Raw genomic sequence first — 19,305 nt, 5'->3', positions numbered from 1 at the left:
GAGCATAAATCCAAATGCAGGCAGCTCCAGCTAGGAGGGCTGTGGACTGACTGGCTTGTGATGTGACTGGTGGCATGAACGAAGGGGAGGGAGCCTTTGACCCAAATGCCGTTTAGGTGCCAATGTAGCAGCAGGAAGATGAAACCGAGAACCTTACAGTTTATGCCCGACACATACAGAGAAATCTGTGTTCACGTTCCAGCTCCATTGGCACATATCCAAAGGGAATGAAAAAGACACCTGTGTACTCATGTGTTCATAGCAGCACGATTCACAGTATCCAAAAAATGGAAGCAACCCAAGTGTCCATCAGTAGATGAGCACATAAACAAGATGTGGTGTACTCATACAATAGAATATTATGCAGACTTGAGAAGGAAAGAAATTCTGACAGTGTGGCTGAACTTTGTGACATAATGCTCAGTGCCCTAAGCCAGACGCAAAAAGACAGATACTGTAAACTCACATGAGGTACCCAGACTTGTGCAGTTCATAGACATGGAAGGTGGAATGGTGGTTGCCAGGGGGAGGGAGTGAGGGTGAAGGGAGTTGTTTAATGCGTGTGGAGTTTCAGTTTTGCAAGATGAAAAGAACTTCTGGAGACTGGTTGCACCATAACGTAGAGGTACTAAGTTATGCTTAAAAATGTACATTTAAGGGTACATTCTAACTGTACACTTAAAAATGGTTAAGATGGTACATTTTATGTTACATGTGTTTTATTATACCTGAAAACAAATTTTTTTTATGTTGCAGCTTCTTCACTTATGGGCTGTGTGACTTGGCCATTTAGTCTCTATGAGACTCAGTTTCCCCATATGTAAAAGAGAGATGGTAATACGTCTTCACTCTTGTGAGGTAGGCTCAGATGGACCGTCTATTCCACTACTCCACTGATGAATTTGGAGTCGCGGGCTTCCCAGCCGTCCCAGGCAGCCAAAAGACTTTGTCAGTAAAACTCAATTGAATGGCCCTTGTACCTAATATGCAGTAGGTGCTCAGTGAACATTTTTTGACTGACTTGCCGACTGGATCCACTCATGTAGACGTGATCAAGAGGGAGCCGTATGTGTAGGGAACTCTGTACTTAGTACATAATTGATATTCCATAAATATCTATGGAACAGGTGAATGAGAAAAGTAGATTATGCATCTGGCCATGAATTGTAAAACAATCCACCTCTTCCAAAATATGTGCAAGATTTTTTTCTCATCTGGTATTATAATTGTTGCTTCAGAAGACAAATTAACTGACTGAGTCTTATGTTAGTATCCGTATTAGTCTTCTATTCCTAGAAAATAACAAATTTCCACAAATTTGGGGGTTAAACAACAATTTATTATCCGTAGGTCAGATTTCTGACATGGGTCTCACTGTGCTAAGATCAAGGGGTCAGCAGGGCTGCGTTCATTACTAGAGGTTCTAGGAGAGGATCTGTTTCCTTGCACATTTGGGTTGTTTGCAAAATTGAATTCCTTGTGGTTGCAGGACTGAGATGCTCTTTCCTTGCTGGCCGACACTTAGGGTCGTTCCCAGCTTTTCAGGCCACCCACACTCCTTCACTTGTGCATATTTCTGCCATCTTCAAAGTCAGCAGCTCCTCTTCCCTCTCATCTCCCTGATCCAGAAGATAAAGTTTCTCCATCTTTACAGACTCAAGTAATTAGATTAGGCTCACCTGGGTAATCCACAACACTCCTCCCATCTCAAGGTTCTTAACCTTAATTCCACTCATAAAATCTTTTTGAAAGATTGGAAGATTCTGGGGATTAAGGCATGAATATCTTTGGAGGGTTATTTTTCTGCCTACCGCTGCATCCATTATCAGTTTGGAATGGATTGCCTTCTCAGAGCAGGTGATTGTCTCTCAGTGAAGAGCTATGGGAAATGAGGCCAGTGAAAGGGACTTTGGGATGCAGGGAAGAGAGGTGAGGCACCGGCAGTAAATGTGTTGGCAGGCTTGCAAAGGATGCAACAGAAAGAGTTTCCTGGCTTCACGGAATCCACGTTGCTTAAAAGAATAAAGAAATATTCACAAATGTCAAAAAGTTAAATTTTGTGTGCCTTACAATTTCTGCCAAGGAGAAAGCAAGCTTCACCTGCCATGAACAATCATACCTTTCCCCATGATTTTCATTCGTTGATTGATGGGTCGTTATTGGACCCTTGCTGCCAATAATTGAAGGCTATTTTCTTTGCTGGCTTGGTGAAGCTTCCAGATGTGGCCAGAGCAGGCATGGCGCCGGCTCCCCCAGCACCTGGCATGGCTCTGCCTGCTGTCATTGACCCCCAGAGCGGGTGCAGCCACTAATCAGGGGGCTGGTGGTGTCTGACACAGACCTTGACGTCACTTCTGACTCTTCCTCTCCGGAAAGTCATGTGAGCTATGTTGCTAAGATGCTGCCTGTTTTGAGACTTTTTCTATTCCTTCCTTTCTCTTTCCCCCTTCTTCCTCTCTTCTTTCTCTCCTTTCTAGTTTTCTGATGTTTTAGTATCAAAATAATGGAAAAGGAACCAATTTAGCTCAGGAAATAATCCAAAGGTGTCAGCAGGAGTGTGCGAAAAAGTTGCTGCGGAGTGGTTTGACATGATTTCACATTCACTTGTTTAGGACAAAAATGAACTTGTTTTTGAGAGTGAAGTTGCTCTGATATGAAGAAGCTGCATCGGGATGTCATCACCCACATCTGTGCTTGCCGATAAGCACTCAGTAGCTCAGCTGCTGAGGGGCGCTGCTGGGGGCTTAGCAACGAGAAATATGGCGAGGGGACATTTAGACTATAAATACCCAGAATTTGTGAGGACAATCTGAGAGTTTCTGTCCGGGCAAGGCAACTCTTTGCTGATCTAAATAGCTTTCTGAAGACCTTGGGGCATTAGGTCCTGCCAGGGTAACAGGTAACAGCGTCTCTTTTACCTGCAGTGGGAAAAGCTGTGCAGCACGACGGCGCTGGGAGATCATCTTTCAGGTCGACATCAGCGTCTTGGCTCCCTAGCAACGCGCTCCAGCAACAGGGGACTTTGGTTTTGCCGGTAGCCCCAGCTCTGGGCTGGTTAAGCTGACTCTCCCGAGAGCCAACTCATAGGAAGGCACACCTCAACTAAATTTGGACTTCAGTCCTTTCACCGCCTCCTGCCTGGAACAATAGTGTGATTAATCCATAACTGGTTTGGAGTATGTTATTTCTTTATTGGCTTATGAAGAGACATTATCCTGTATGCCACCGGTTTCTGGGATAATTATAGTTCTTGCAGTAAACCTGTGTTAAACAAAATATTGGCAAAGACAATCTCAGTCTCCGAGCATAATGTGCCCTCAAACAAAACAGAAGTTCACTACTCTAACCTGCCCTGTTCTGATCACAGCAGTTCACAGCGAAGAAGTCTATTTTCTGGTTCTCTCTGGGGAAATGAGGCAGTAGGGGGCTGCAGCAGCACTGCCTTGGCGGGTGGATGGGCAGCCCACTGCCTGTCGATGTAAAGCAGACAAAGGCCAGAGGGAGGAAACGGCCCCTTCTGAGGCCACGGTGGTTACAGGTGTCAGGTCAGCCGTGATTGTAATTGTCCCACATGTCGTCCTGCAGGGGGATGGCGAGGAGATTCTTGCCCACGGTTTGCTCCGAGAGAAGATGTGTGTTGGGCTTGGACTTTCTAGATGCTGCCCAGTGGGAAGCCAGAGTCTGTCTGGGTGCTAAGAGAGCTCTTGGGAACAGAGGTTGTGACACAGAGGAAACCACCCTCCTCTGCCCCTGACCACAGCCCAGCTTCTCTCACCCAGTCACACAGATCTTTCCAACAGAGGCAGCTCTGCGGAGGACATTTGGAAAAGGTGTTAGAGGGGTTGAAACCATCGGTGTGGTGTCATCAGAAGACTGCTTGGGAAACTCAAAATAAAAAGAGGTAATTGAGCCAAGAAAATTTACCTTTGGCTTGAGGCATTGTATACATTTGCACAATAATAACCACATTAATATTAAGAATTATAATATGACTGTTGAGCCATAGTTATGTGCTAATCATGGTTTACGTGGATTACCTTAAGTCATTACACTAACTCCACAAGGTAGGCATTATCCATATCCTACAGATGTTGAAATTGAGAATGAGCGATTATGAGGGATGGCAGAGGTCACAGAGCATGTGTGGTGGGGCTGAGAGTCAAGTTCATGTTCATTGATTTTAAAGCTTATTTTCTCTTTCATTTTCTTCCTTCCCTCTTTCATTCCTTCCTTCCTTCCTTCCTTCCTCCCTCCTTTTCTATTTTCTTTTTGCTGTGCTTGCCTCATGTCTTCTTTTAAAGGAAACAAAATGTCGCACACTTAGCAGAAGTCTCTCTGTGTCCCTCTCTGTCCCATTCCCCTGCCTTCCTATCTAGAAGCAACTTCTCAGTTGACATTAGTGAATGTCACTTCCATCCTTCATTATGTATGTCCAGGGCCACAAACGATATACAGCATGATGTGTTTTAAATTTTCACATATGTGAAAAAGGGATAAAAGTATTCATTTAAAAAGAAAGAAATACAAATGGCTATTAACTGTAAGAAGAGACTCGCTATCTCATTCATCAAAAGAGCGAAACAAATTAAAGTCACACTGAGACATCTTTCTTCAAGCCTGCCCAGTTGATCAACACTCAAGATTTGATAACAATGTGTGGAAGAGGATGTGGGGAATGGAGCCTCAGACTTTGATCTCAAGTGTGTGACTAAATTGCTATAATCTCTTTCGGGGGCAATTTGGCGATCTCTATCATAAAAGCAAATGCAGAAAATTACAAAGGGGATTCCATTTCTGGGAATTTGTCCTTAGATACATTTGTACCTGTTCAAAAGCACATGTGTTTAATGTTATGCATTGAAATATTGCTTGTAAGAAAAAAGACTAGAAAAAAAATCCACATATCCATCAATAGGAGACTGGTTGAATAAATGATGGGGCATCCTTGTAATGGAATCCTCTGCAGTTATAAAAAAAAAAAAAGAATGAAGATACTCTCTATGCTAATATGGCAATTTCTCCAATACATATTAAGTGAAAAAAAAAACGAAGTGCAGAAGAATATGTACAGTATGCCACCTTTTGTGCAGTGAAGGGGAAAATGAACCAAGTTATCCACTGTTTATTTTTGTATCTGCGTAAAGAAACTATGAGAGTCGACAAAAGCTAATGATTCTGCATGTGGGAGGAAAGATGGGTGGGAGGAGGGAAGGGAGGAAGACATTTACATGTATTCCTTAAAATTTGGAGGTGGGGGGCAATGTGGATGGACTATGTTACCTAACCCAAAAATTAAATGACAAAGTTGGAGGGGTGTATCATTCAATACATGTCATGCTGCAACCAACCTTTTCCAATCTGGTTATTGTTTCTGAGGCCTATCCGTGTGGTCATGACCTTAATCTTTCCATTAATTACGCTGCCTTGAGCTGTGGAATTTTACAACTGGAAGCGCTCCTGGGAGTCGCCCAGCTCTCAACGTTCACATTACTAGGAAGAAAACTGAAGGTGCAGACATGGCAAGTGGTCGGCCAGTTTTGGCAGAGCTGGGGTTGACCTCAGATCATCCCACCCTGCCCGGGAGCCTGGGGCTGCCTTTCTACCCCTCGCCCAACGCCAAAGCCACCTCCCTCGGGACTCTTCCCAAGAGGTTGCTAACTTTGTGAGTTATCCTTTCCTTGGGACATTCGCCTTTTAAAAACAAAACAAAGGTAAAAACACTCAACAACAAACTGGGTGGTCACCATTATAGGCAATAGAGATTATTTCTATCTCAGAAATCAGACAGAGATGCTTTGGCGTGAGGGAAGTTGTTTGGGGGTGGTGCGGTGCTAGCAGTGGTGGTGTTGGTAGACAGGGATGAAGTAAACTTTCTTGTATCTCCTCTTCCCTCTTCTCCAAAATAAATAAATAGGAAAAGAAAAGGCAACTATAAACGAGAAACAACTAGGTCATCGCTTGTCACTTATAAGATAGGTTCTGCCTTCAGCTCAGGAAGGAATCAATTAGTGGTTTGAATTGGTGATGGTATTGTTGCCAATATTGTTAAGGTAACAGAATGTTATTAGGCTTTTTGTTGCCATGGAGACAGTCAAAGCACTAATAAGCCAGCCCCCTCCCAGCCCCGCCCCCTTAGCGAAGGAGACCTCTGCTGGTCAAGTCCTCTGGTCCGTTTCTCTGTCGTCAGGCAGGACCCCATTAGCCATCCTGAGTGGTGAGGACCTTTTAGGATTTACTTTGATAAACGGCCCCAGGTCTTCTGGAGTTCTTACAGCGAAGCACTGTGTCAGAAGTGGTGAGGATACAAAACCCTATAATGACATGAACTTTCATCTCTAATTAAATGGCACAGAAAAATGTTTCCCCACATTTTATACCAAAATATTTATAACAGCTGAGGTGCAGCAATGATTTGATGCAGCCCTTCCCAAGTTTGGAATTTTGGTTCACATTTGGGATTTTAACATACTATTTCATGCAAAAGCTGGATTCCACTTCTTAATATAAATATGTTTTTTCCTCAATATCCACATTTATGTTCTATTAACCATTTTTTTTCCTCCCCAGTCTTCTAGCAAAATCAATGCTCCAAGAAGATACATGTGGACCAGTGGATATCTTATGTGTGGATCCCAGACTGTGTCTTTGACTCAATTTTGCGAAGCATGGATTAGCCAGGAGTTGGCAAACTTTTTAATGGGAAAAGGGCCATACAGAAAATATTCAGGCTTTGTGGGCCATACTGTTTCCATTACAACTGTTCAATCCCGTTTTAGCGTTGTAGCAAAAGCAGCTATAGACAATATGTACCTGTGTCCCAATAAAACTTTATTAACAAAACAAACAGATTTGGCCCATGGCCTGGATTTGGCCTGCAGGCTGTAGTTTACCGACTCCTGGATTAGACAATAAATCCCCAAGAGTTTATAAAAAGAAAATATTTCAGCTGGGATGAATAAGGAAGAAGAGTGGGGGTAGAAACTCCATTGATCATTGTAGGCTACATGATATTTCAAGGAGCAGAGAGGACATGGCAGCGTTATTAATAATGGGCCAGTGTAAACAAAAGGAAATATCTTTAGGTTTATGTATAGGTAGGGGACAGAAAGGACAGTCAGTAGATCAATTTGGCTGGAAGAAGGACCTCAGGTCCAAGAGACGCATTCTGAAATATCAGAGCTGGAAGGGACTTGGCTGATATTTTGCATCTCATTGTGCAGATGGGGAAATTGAGGTCAAGAGAGATCTCGGGTCTGGAAAGAGGCTAAGAATGGTGTGCCTTGAATACGAAGCTGAGGGATCTCAGTTCTGTTGTGTACTGGCTAGTGATGGTTCGATAATCCATCATTTGAATGCTTATTCACTAATGAACTTCCTACATGCCTCATGACCAGATGTTCCAAGAGGATTTCCTTTGGGATGGAATTCATTCCCATCCTCTGTACACCATTGTGAAATAGCCCCGTAGAGCTAGTGACAAGACGCATCTGGAGCAATCACCAAGACCAGTGCCAAGGATCCAGAAGCTTTAGCTTCTCATCCTGCCGTCAACTTGCTCTGCAAGCCCAGACCAAATCCTGAGCTCTCCTGTGGTTTTCCCCTTGGCCAAACAAGAAGCATTCATCCTTGTCTCTCCATCAGAACCATGGCCTGTGCTCCCACTTCTCTGCCCTGTTCTCCCACCACCGACACTGACGTCATAAATGACCAGAGGAGCCTGGAGTGGGCGGAGCCTTAACCTAGCGTGACCCAACTCTTCATTCACTGATTTGTTCCCTGGTAATTACTGAGTGCTTCCCATGCACTGGATGCTGAGGATAAATAAGGAACAAGGTAAGCAGGTTTCTGCCCGTCTGGAATGCACATTCTAGTGGTTTGAGGCGGTGGCTGAGGCAGGGAGGGGAGGACGTAAACAGTGTACAAGTCAACAAATAAATAAAAGAATTTCAGCTGGAGATAAGTGCCGGGAATGAAATTGAACAAGGTACTGCCATAGTGACTGAAGGGGCTCCTTTGGCTGGTCTCGCAAGGGAGGCCCCCCTCAAAGAAGGTTGAGAAGAGCCACTGACAGAGCAAGGGGGAGAGGCCGTGAGTGTACTCTTCACAAAGATGAAGAGTAGATAACATAAAGAAATTGATGAGTTTTAATCTGGTTGATCCAGTGACTCAATCCAGTTTATATTTTTAAAAGAGCATCTGATTTGTTACCTGGAGAATGACTTGGAGGGGTCAAGAGTAGAAGTAAGATAACAGATGAGGCTTGTCCAGGTGGGAAACAAAAGTAGCCTAGGTCAGACAGTAGCAGTGGAGACTGAGAGCGGTCACAAGATTCATGATATATTTTGGAAGCACACTATTGAGTGACTGGATGTAGGGTTTGGGGTGATGCTGGTGGTGGTGCTGGTGAATGGAAAGCAGAAGTCAGAGTTGACTCCTCAGGCTGGGGCTTGAACCACCAGTAAGCTGTGGTCTCTGGTGATACCAGAAGGTGAACAGTGCCTGTGGGACCTTCAGGTGGGGACACGCAGTTTTTTGTGTGTCTCCAGTCTTCAAGGATGAGCATTCTCTCTAACAACCAGGTATCAATCGCCGGAGACTTGATTTGCTTGACCATGCATTTTCTCTCTCCTCCCTGGAATGTCTGGGACTCCTTAAAGACCTGTGGATTCCACGGATCCTTCCCAGATTCTGCATTTCATTTCCACCAGACATCCTGCTCAACCCCTCACCACCACGTGACTTCTCTCCCCATCCTGTTTGCCCTCAGCCTGGACACATTTAAGGGACCTGATACATACCGTCAAATAGCTCTTTCTGGTTATGTTCCCATCAACAGCAAACGTGTGTCCATTTTCCCCCATTCTCACCAACACTGGGTGGTACGTTTTGCCAGTTTGATAGGTGATAGATGGTGACACATTTCAACTTGCATTGCAAAGATATGCTTTTTTTTAAAAAAGTGAAATATAGTCAGTTTACAATGCTGTGTCAGTTTCTGGTGTACAGCATCATGTTTCAGTCATACACATACATACGAATATTTGTTCTCATATTTTTTTATTATAAGTTACTACAAGATATTGAATATAGTTCCCTATATGCAAAGATACGCTTTTAAACAATGCAGTAGTCTCTGTGCAAATGGCAATGCACATTAGCATTCAGGCGCTCACAGTCACGATGAATGATTAAAAATGTCAGGGTGCAGATAGTAACGGTGGCTAACGTTTGTGGAAATCCCTCTGTGCAACAGGCACTGCAGCCATGATACCTCTTTTTATCCCCACAGCATCCCAAATGCATGTTATTATCATCCATCATTTAATGGATGAGGAAACAGGCCACGGGGAATTCGATATCTTGTTCAAATGGCAGAGCTGGGATTCACACCCCAGGTCGGCGGGAGCATTTCTGATCATTGTCCTCCTTTCTTCTGCTGTCCTGGGAGGGGTGAGGGAGCCCAGCCCAGAATCGCACCTCACCTAGGATGACAGCATTAACTGAACTCCTTCTGGAAATTCTTGTCGCCTCTTAGCCTCCCCTTCTAACTTTCCTGTTTTCTCTTCCCAGGTTTCTAGATTCCTCACTGACATCTGATCAGCGTAACTCTCCGTGATCTTCCCTCAGCAAGAAAATCCAGTTCTACAGAATTCTATAGAGACACAATGGGACTGAATAACCTATAATAACTGGAGATAAGTGGAATTGGACCAAGGTGATTTCAAGCATTGCAAAGAGGGTTTGAGTGCACACGATCGGTGCTAAGTCTGTGTCTGAAACCCTGGCAAGCTGCGGCTCCATAATACACTGGATGTCACTGGTGCTACTGGGAACCAGCCTTTTAAAGATTCATTTCTCGCGGCCAAAATGCTCTTCCAGGAAGACTGTACTCTCCCTCACAGATGCTCGAATACGCCCACATCACATGATGATGTTCTATCAGGCCTGGAGAGGTGTGGTCTTGACACACTGGCCATCAGAGGCGACCCTCGAGCGGAAAAGGAGAGGGCGCCAGCGACAGAAGAAATGGCAGCCTCGATCCCTTGTGTGGAGGTGAGCAAGAGAGCATAATGGCCCCACCTACCTCTCGGGGTGGTGGAGGGTTATGAAGTGAGTGTGTTTGAATGTCAGACCTTTTTAGCCCACACTTATTGCCAAATTCTTCCCTTCTGACTCTGAGTCACTGTTCCAGCCACCTGCTCCTCACGGCAACCTGGGAGTGCTAAAATTGTGGGGTCTCGGGTGTCACCTTAATTCCTCTCACTTAAGGCATGGCTGTGCTTCTAAAGCAGAATGAGGCAGGGAGAGGAAGTATTATCGACGGCTGAGGAGGAAGAGAGAATTATAGAGATGGGCTATTTGAAAACTAAAACTGCCTTGAATTCTCTTGTAGGCTCTGTTTTGGAAACAAGAAGAGGAAGATGGGCTGAAAGAGGAGGTTAGTTTTTACCAACTGTCTTTTCTTTTTTAAACTGACAACTGAGAGGAAGAGAGACCAGAACCACAGACAGGAGTTAACATTTTGCACTTTGGCATCATTTGATCTGTAAAAAAACTCCCTCGTCTTAGGAGCGGTTGTCCCTGGATAAGGAGTTCCATTCTGAACTGGAGGAAGACCTGGGTGAAGCATGGATGAAGTGCAGGGCCCCTTCCCCAAGTCACTCCTTACCAGCATCCCATGATGCTGGAAATCCCCACAGTTAACTTTTCTTTCCTTTTGGCTACAATTACGAAGTTCACTTAATGCCTTCCAATGCTGTATCTCAGTTAACAGATGAAGTAATTGAGGCTGGGAGAAATTAAAAATTAGTGCAAGTGCATAGAGCTGGTAAACCCCATCACCCGGGATTAGAATCCAGGTATGTTTGGTTCCAAACTCTTTTTATCACACCACTGGCACCAGTGTATATTCGCTCTTTTAGGATTGGGTCCCTTCTGTGTCAACTCTGGTACATGGCTCACTGAGCGAGGTAGCCAAGAGCTGACGATGATGAGCTTTGGGGTCAGGATGGCTTGGATTTGAGTCTTGACTCCATCGTTGATCAGTTGTGTGACTTTGGAAATATAACCTCCTTCAGTCCACTCACAAGGGGGCTAGGCTGAGAGGAAGAAGTCCAGCAGAGCATGTGGTAAACGTTTTACTAGATTCCTGTTAATTTTTTAAAGCTGTTTATTATCTAGCCATAAGCAAGCAATGACAGCCCCGGAGGACAGACAACAGTGATCAGAAGAATAGCTAACACTTACTGAGCGCCTAGGGTGGGTTGGACACAGTGCCAGGTCCTCTCCATGAACTGTCTTAATGAATTCTCCTCACAATTCAGTGCGGTCTGTACAATTAACAACCTCAGTGGCCAAAGAAGAAGCACATCCAGCTACGAGTAAAGGAACCAGAATCCGAACATCAGTGGATGGACCTGGGAGCTTGTGTTACCACCAGGAGGTAAGCTTGCATGGGCCTTCAGGGGAAGTTGGAAGAGGACGATGATGCTTAGGGAGAGTTCACAGGGGGCTTTGGTCCTGGGGGCAGTACATGGGCTTCAGGCCCTGGAGGGCAGGGGATTAGGCAACAAGAGCAAGGGTAAGACAAGATAACCAGGGGTTGGGGAGTTGGGTGTTTGAGACAGTTGTCACCTATGGGATGATGTCGAGGTGGTCGAAGCTGAATTCCCAAGTGACTCTATTGGGCCTGCTTTTCTTAGGGATGGTCTAGTCTGGTGGTCTTTAAAACTGCACCCCGTGGTTCTTTAGGGTCTCCCAAGCGGTGGGCAGAGAGAGGTAGTAGGTCAAAGGCTCAACAGATGGATCTTCAAAACCCTCTTGTTTACAACCAGAGGAATTCCACATTGTTTTTACCTTTATTTTTTTCGAGGTACAACTTAAATATGGTAAAGTACACGCGTCTCAATGATAAAGCTTGATGCGCTTTTATCTATTTGTACATCTCTGTAGCCACTACCCAGATCAGGATGAACATCTTCTACACCCCTGGGCAAGCTCTCCGCTTTCCCCACCCAGTCAGTATCCTCACCAGAGGTAACCACCATGCCGATCTTATCTGTTTTTGAACTTCACATGAATGGAAGTATAAAATTTATATTCTTTTGCTCACAATTATATCTGAGAGATTCATCTTATGTTTTTGCTGGTAGCAATAGCCTGTCCTTTTTCATTGCTGTGTAGTATTCCCTTGGATGACTGCACCATGATTTATTGATCTTTTCTATTAATGAGCTTTTGAGTTGTTTCCAGGTTTTGGTATTATTAACATAGCTGCCATGAACATTCTCCCACCAGTCTTGTGGTGGACAAATGAATGCATTTCTGTTGAGCATACACTCGGGGTGGATTGTAGGGAGATTGCATGTTTAGCTCTGGTGGGTATAGCAGCTCTGCTTTTGAATAAATGTTTCATAGAGTGGGAATCCTCATAAGATTTCACTGGGGAAAAGGGTCTGGTTGATGATGATGATGATGATGATGATGATGATGATGATGATGATTTTAGAAAAAGTTTAAACTCCTCTAGTGCAATCCTCTACATTTACAGATACAGAGACTGAGTCTCCGAGAGAAAAGTGATTTGCTGAGACTTAAACTGTGGCAAAGCTCTGTCTAGAACCAGATTACTAGTCTGAAAATGTCTATAGACTTTTGAGTTCAAGTCAGAAGCCCTGGGTTCAAGCTCCAGTAGCATCACTAACTAGTGTGTGACCAGGAGCAACTCACCTACTGCTGGGAGCCTGTCTCCCTCGCTGGGATGTAGATGCCCCTCCTGGCAGCATTGCTGGATTAAAGGAGATCATGTTATGGAGACCCTCTAGGCTGGGAAGCACGTAACATCATTAGTCACATTATTGGCAAAATATATTCTAAAGCGATGCTTTGTTAAGCTTACCAAAACTGCTGTTTTCTTGCAATCTGAATGCCTATAATAATTCACATTTTATTTTTTCAGCCTGACTATCTTTTTCTTCTCCATTTAAAAGCTAGCGTGGCAGGTAGAATTTTCCAGAGATGGCCACAGCAACGTATATCCCATCCCACATGCTGCTCTTTGACGTGACATTTTTACAATGTGACACATCACCATTGACGTGGAGGGGAGGGTCAGCCCCTCACCCCAGAAACCTGGGCAGACCTTTGTAACTACCTTGACTCACTGAACTTGGCAGAAGCGATGATGTGTGAGGATGAATCCAGATAGGAAAAGCCTACATTTTGGGGTATTTCCTAGAGAGAACAGAAACACCCCTGGGCAGAGACATCGCAGTGGTTTTTACCTTTCTGATTTGACATTGTGGTCTTTTTCATTTCTCAAGTATTTTCATTTAAACTTTCCATCAAAAGGAAAAAAAAACATATCTAGCTGACATCCTCCTCAAGTTAAACCTGAAATTAGAACTGGGTGCTTCATGCATTCCAGCTCAGGTGGAGTTTAGGCCCTTAGTGAGGAGCTGAGTGATTCCAGGAGGAAGATCTGGTGGCCACATCCTCTTCTGGGGGCTGAGGGGGAATCAGAGTGTGGGTGAGGCACACCTAGCACGACGGTAGTTCCCCATAGCCTGAGAGGCCAACAGACTCCTGGTACCCTGAGCAGGATGACACTCATGAGTGTGGGTGGCTGAGAGTCACTCAGAGAACAGAATTTTGGCCCTCAACATTCCCCTGAGAGCTCTAGGTTTCTGGGAAAGAAGGTCCTTCTGTCAAGAAGGTCTTCATTACAAATTTTAAAATAATTCCTCACATATGTAAATTGTGTTGCTTATTTGATTTTTCCAATGGCCTTGTAAAAAACAGAGACTGAATCATCATCACCATCATCATCATCATCTTAATTTTCTATTAAAGGAACTGAGAATGTAAGGGCTTTGCCTGAGGTCCCACAGCTAGCAGGTAGAAACACCAGTGAAAGAGCCAGGTCTTCTGGCTTCTGGGCTAATTTCTTTTACTGCCTCACAGACTCCATCCACAGGGGAGTAGGAGTTTGGGGCACCATAATAAATGGATGGCAGAGTAACTTGAGGGAGTTAAGTTTACCCCCTCACCCCTTCACCCCACAGACTGCCCCAGAGCTCTTTGCTGCATGCATAATGTTGGCTTTATGTGTAATAAAATGCCTTACACTAGTCATCTCTGTTGCCCCTCTCAAAGAAGAACCACCCTATCAGTCATTTACATTTTAGTGAGAATTTAAGGATTAAGTTTCCTCTCTTAAGAGATATTTGCATTTTGCGTCTTATCTCTCATTGTGATTTTTGACACCCAGAAAAGGCATTTTCAGCATCAGTGAAGAGAAAGAAAAGGCATTTTCTCAGGCCCAGGGTGGAAGTGCACGGAGAGATTTTATAGACACCCCCATCCCCAGTGACACCATGCTAAGCAGATGCTAACTACTTCAATCACGAAAATTAGGTTGCCAGATATCTGGGGACTGGGGACACAGTGATAAGTAGAGTGTGGTCCATGGCAGGAGTCGTAGTCTGGTGGAGGAGACAGGCAAGAAAGCAAGCACTTCCGCTATGGGCAGTGCTATTACAGATGTGAGTGTTCAGGGCGCTATGGGAGCGTGTAGGAACTGGGGTAGGAGTGGGGGGCATGTCGGATCATCCTTAGAGGAGGTGACATCGCTCGGACTGAATCTGAAAAGGCAATGGAACTGCCATGTATTGAGTATCTTAATCCAGGTTCTCTGCAAGAGCAGGTCTGCAGGACTGTGTGCTGATTCTATGGAGAAGTGCAGCCCCGGGGAAGCAGGTGTGAGGGAAAGGTAAGAACATGGTGAAGGAGAGAGAGTAACAGGAAGGAGTCCTTACTGCCCTGGCCCAGCTCTGGAGTGAGCTGGCTGATTGCTCCCTCGTGCTGGACATCCGCAGAGAGGCCATATGGAAGTCTGTCCCTGCAGTATCCTGTCAGGGGGTTGGAGAGGAAATATTTCTTCCCGTTTCTAGTCCTCCAGCCACCAAAGTTCACCCCAGAAGGTGTTAATTCTCATGCATTTTTAGTCCAACTCACAGGCCTTGCAGCTGGCAATTTCTCTGAATCTGAGTCTGTGAGTGATGAGAGGGGCCAGAGATCACTCACAGCCTTAATGGCGAACACGGGTGGCCATGGTACTGGCACAGGAGATCTAATATAGCCCAGAAGGGGTGCATCTGTGAGGTGCCAGGGCGTTCACACACACTGGAGTGTCTCACCCTCACCATAACCCTGGGTTGTGGGTTGCACTGTGTCCAGCTCCTCCCAAAGATATGTTGAAGTCCTAACCCCTGGGACCCGTGAATGTGATCCTATTTGGAAATAGGGTCTTTGCAGATGTCATCAAGATGTAAAGTCATCCTGCTGTAGGGCTGTCCTGAATCCAGTATGGCTGCTGTCCTTATGAGAAGAGGAGAGACACAGAGACACTCACACACAGAGAGAAGAATGCCACATGATGACGGGGCAGAAATGAAAGGGATGCCTCTGCAAGCAAGGAGTGCCAAGGATTGCTGACAAAACCAGAAGCCGAGAAAAAGGCATGGAACAGATTCTCCCCAGCACCTCTAGAGAGAGCATGGCCCCAAAGATGGTCTTGGACTTCTAGCCTCCAGAAGAATAACGCGAGAGAAAAAATTTCTGTTGCTTGAAGCTGTTTACTTTGTGGTACTTTGTTGTGGCGGCCCTAGCGGGAGGGACAAGCCTGAGCAGAGGCACAAAATGCAGGTAAACTGTGGATGAAGCCTGTAGAGGGAGACAGAGTGATGGTGAGTATATGTGCTGCCAAAGCGAGCACTAGAGTGATGGTGAGATGGTGATGCTGATGATGCTGATGATGTTGATGGTGGTGATGATGGTGATGAGGCTGATGATGCTGATGATGGTGATGAGGCTGATGATGGTGATGATGCTGATGATGCTGATGATGGTGATGAGGCTGATGATGGTGATGATGGTGATGATGGTGACAAGAGGTAACAGCTACTGAGAACAGTCTACATGGTGAGCATTGCTCTGAGTGCTCTACATCTATTTACTTATTTGATCCTCACCAAACTCAGGAATGAGCACCTTTTATGATTCTCATTTTCCAAATAAGGATATGAGGCACAGAGAGGCTAAGTAACTTGCTTAATGTCACAGGCAGTGGGATTGAATCCTTGGCCGCTGTGCCTGTGGTCTTTGCAGCCACTCTGCGTTCATTTACTCACAGTTGATAAAATGCCTCCTCTGTGCTAAATCCCAGATACAAGGGTACAGAGATGAACACACTTTGGTCCCCCCATCCCCAAAGCCCTCACTGTCTTTCTGATCCAATCCAGTTGACGACTCCACACACACACACACACACACACACACACACACGATAGTAAGGCTGCCTAATGTGGTAGCCACTAGCCACATGTGGCTACTGAGCACCTGAAATGTGGCCAGTGTGAACTCACATGTGCTGTGTGTGTAAAATACATACCAGGTTTAGAAGACCTGGTGCCACAGAATGTAAAATAGCTCGTCAGTTATTATGAATATTGACCTTGTGCTGAAACGATTATGTTTCGCATATAGTGGGCTAAATGAAATACGTCATTCAAGTTCATTGCACCCTTTTAAAAAGGTGGCTGTAAGGAAATTAAAGTTGTCTATGTGCTCACATGACCCTTCTAGTGGACGGCGCTGCTCTAGAATGTGAGTTCCTTGAAGGCAGGGGCCATCTCTGTCCTGTCCTGTGGGTGCAGGAGCCAGAACAGGGCGGACACACAATGACCCCTCAGTACACAGCTGCTGGATAATTGAATGACTGAGTACCTGAGTGACAACCCCAGCCCTCCCCTGCTCTGCTCATCTGTTCCTGTAGACGTAGGTGGGACCTCACTTTGACCTTGCCTCGTCTCTCTGGGCAGCTTCTCAACTTCTCTGAGGCTTACAGAGAGAATGGATGCTGATTCAAGCTAGGGAATCGAGAGGCTGGATGTGTGGTGGGATTTGGAGCATAAAAATGGTTAGAGAATTTTCAACCATGATGGTGGTAACCACTTATTGGATGCAGATTCCTGAAAGCAAAATATTGTCTGGCATCGTTCTCAGCCCTTTATCTGGAGTGAATCATTTAATTCTAGCAACCTGATGACATCAGCCCCACCACCAACTCCATTTGACAGATGGGGGAAATTAAACCTCTGACAGGTGAAGTCTCGCCTCCAGGATTACACTGCTGGATTCGTGCCCAGGCCTGTCTGCTATGATACCGATGGGACATAGAGCATAGGGAAGAGGGGCCTGGTGTTCCCCCCGTCCCCCAACAAGAGTGATCCTGCCCCGGGTCCCTTCTGGTCTGAGGCCCCAGAGCAGCTGCAGGCAGCAGGTGCAGAGAGGTCTCAGGGTTCTGGGGAACCTGTGGTCTGTGTGTAGCACCGCAAAGCATCTGGCCACGTATTGTCTGTGCATCTAGGCATGTCCTGTCTGTGCATGTCCTTCACCAGATGGCTGGGCCGCCATTAGGCTGGTCTACCTTCTGTGCCTGTGATGCGGCAATAAGCAAGCAGGTGAGTGACCAACCTGGTCCGAGGAACCACCCTCACTGTGCCCTCTGATGGGACATCCCTTCCTGTCCTTCTGGACCTCGGCTTCTACAGCGTTCTGGAGAGCAGGGACTCACAGAGACGCCCAAACTGTGGATCCTGGCGCCACTGCAGGAGACGTGCCAATATTCCGTGTGTCTGTTAGTCCATTGTCCTTTCAGGTCAGCCGCTGGGTCTGGAGGTCATGAACCCAGGCCCTGGGGGCAGGCCGAGGGCAGGTCAGTTGTGACCTTCACCTCTTACGAGCTGTATACTGTTGGAGAACTCATTCCTCTCCCAGGCTCAGCCTCCTCTCCAGTGAAACGGGGATCATACGAAGCCATTCATGTTATTACTACTCCTCGTCCAGGCGTGACCTCAAGGCTTCTCCTGGGCTTTGCTGACCCCCTTTCCTCGAAACTCCCGCCGTAGTCCTGACTGCTACACGCATTAAAACCCGTTGATTTGTAATGTCCCGTGGCCGTGTTCGTGGATCCGGTAGGTTCCCAAAGGCCGTGAGGGTAAATTGTTTAGCATTTACCTTTAAGAAGGTGCTTGAACACCGCGAGCCCACTTCCGCCGCAGTGTCCCTGCACGGGCTGGTTTGCCAGCAGGTCCTCCCCCGACCGCCAATTTTTTCATGGACAACTCTCTCTCTTCCTTCAGGTCTTTAATCAAATGTCTCCTCGCCTGGGAAGCCTTTCTCGACCACCTTCCACACGTGCTTCTCTCCCTGACCCTCTCACTGTCCCCTAACGCACTTGCACGCACTGGGGCACCGTGTGCATGTGTCGGGTTACTGTGTGCTGCCCCCAGTAAGGTCTGCAGGGGAGGACGGCACTTTCTTCACTGTTTTGAGCCTGGATTAGCTCCTCCTGGCACAGAGTAGGTTCTTGAGAAGTAGTTTTGAATAAATGAATACACAGACCTACACCTATGTGTGTGTGCACCTGAACGATATATACCCGCATGGAGTGTATCTGTCTGCTCTTTCTGATGGCTCCATCGCAATGCTGAGGCACAAAGGTTGAGAATCTGGGTCCTGGAGCCAACCTGCCCGAAGCTGAGTCCCATAAGCACAGACGAGCCTTGTGCCGTGTGGTCTCACGACCACGCCATACTCCTCTGCATTTCACACCTTCATCTAGAAAACGGAGCGCTAATAGTCCTTACCTCATACATTTTTTTTTTCTTTTGAGGATCAGATGAGTTAATAGGTGCTGAGAGCGGGACATGGATATAGTAAACAGTAAATAAATATTAATCAAACATGCGTCATTATAATTGATTTTTAGGGAGAGGTGTACCTGCGTGGCAGTGTCTTTTGAGTCACTTGACTATATCAAGCCTGGAGAACTGGAGCATTTTATGATGAGAGTGTATGGTGTATGTTAGTTTGATGGACTTTAACTGAGCATTTACTATATGCCAAGCATTCTGTCACATGCTGGAGACAAGAGAATGAAGGTGCTACCCTCTCTCAAGATGCTTTCAGTCTACCTAAGTACATAAGCACATTTATTTACGTATTATTGTTCATAATTATAGACAATTGATAATATATAAATAACAAGAACTAATTACTAATTAAGAGTTCATTTGTAAGTGCAACGCATGTGTTAGGAGTTAGCGTGATGACCGAGGAGGAAGAAGGCGACCGGCTTACACAGGAGGGTGCACAGCTCAGCTCTGGCGGCAGCCAGGGAAGCTTCTGGAAAGAAGGGGCACTTAAGCTGAGTACTGAAGGAGATGTGGTATCAGCCAAGTG

The 19,305-nt window shown here is 45.8% G+C and overlaps 1 long non-coding RNA gene across 3 annotated transcripts; it reads left to right on the top strand.

Annotated features, from left to right (window-relative positions):
• The first annotated feature begins 6,129 nt into the window (after positions 1–6,129).
• Positions 6,130–15,630, top strand: LOC140689346 (uncharacterized). 3 transcript variants are annotated; one of them, XR_012064284.1, is made up of 7 exons: positions 6,130–6,214; positions 6,568–7,833; positions 9,571–10,053; positions 10,394–10,438; positions 11,325–11,443; positions 14,705–14,770; positions 15,349–15,630. It is a non-coding gene; the product is annotated as an uncharacterized lncRNA (long non-coding RNA). The 3 variants fall into 3 exon arrangements; XR_012064279.1 differs by having other exon boundaries at positions 14,705–15,630; XR_012064278.1 differs by lacking the exons at positions 14,705–14,770; positions 15,349–15,630 and adding an exon at positions 11,953–12,137.
• Positions 15,631–19,305: the final 3,675 nt, after the last annotated feature.

The sequence above is a fragment of the Vicugna pacos genome, chromosome 3, assembly GCF_048564905.1.
Source record: "Vicugna pacos chromosome 3, VicPac4, whole genome shotgun sequence".
Lineage (NCBI taxonomy): Eukaryota > Metazoa > Chordata > Mammalia > Artiodactyla > Camelidae > Vicugna > Vicugna pacos.
Note: the sequence above shows the minus strand (reverse complement) of the source record. Positions and strands in the feature narration are given on the sequence as shown.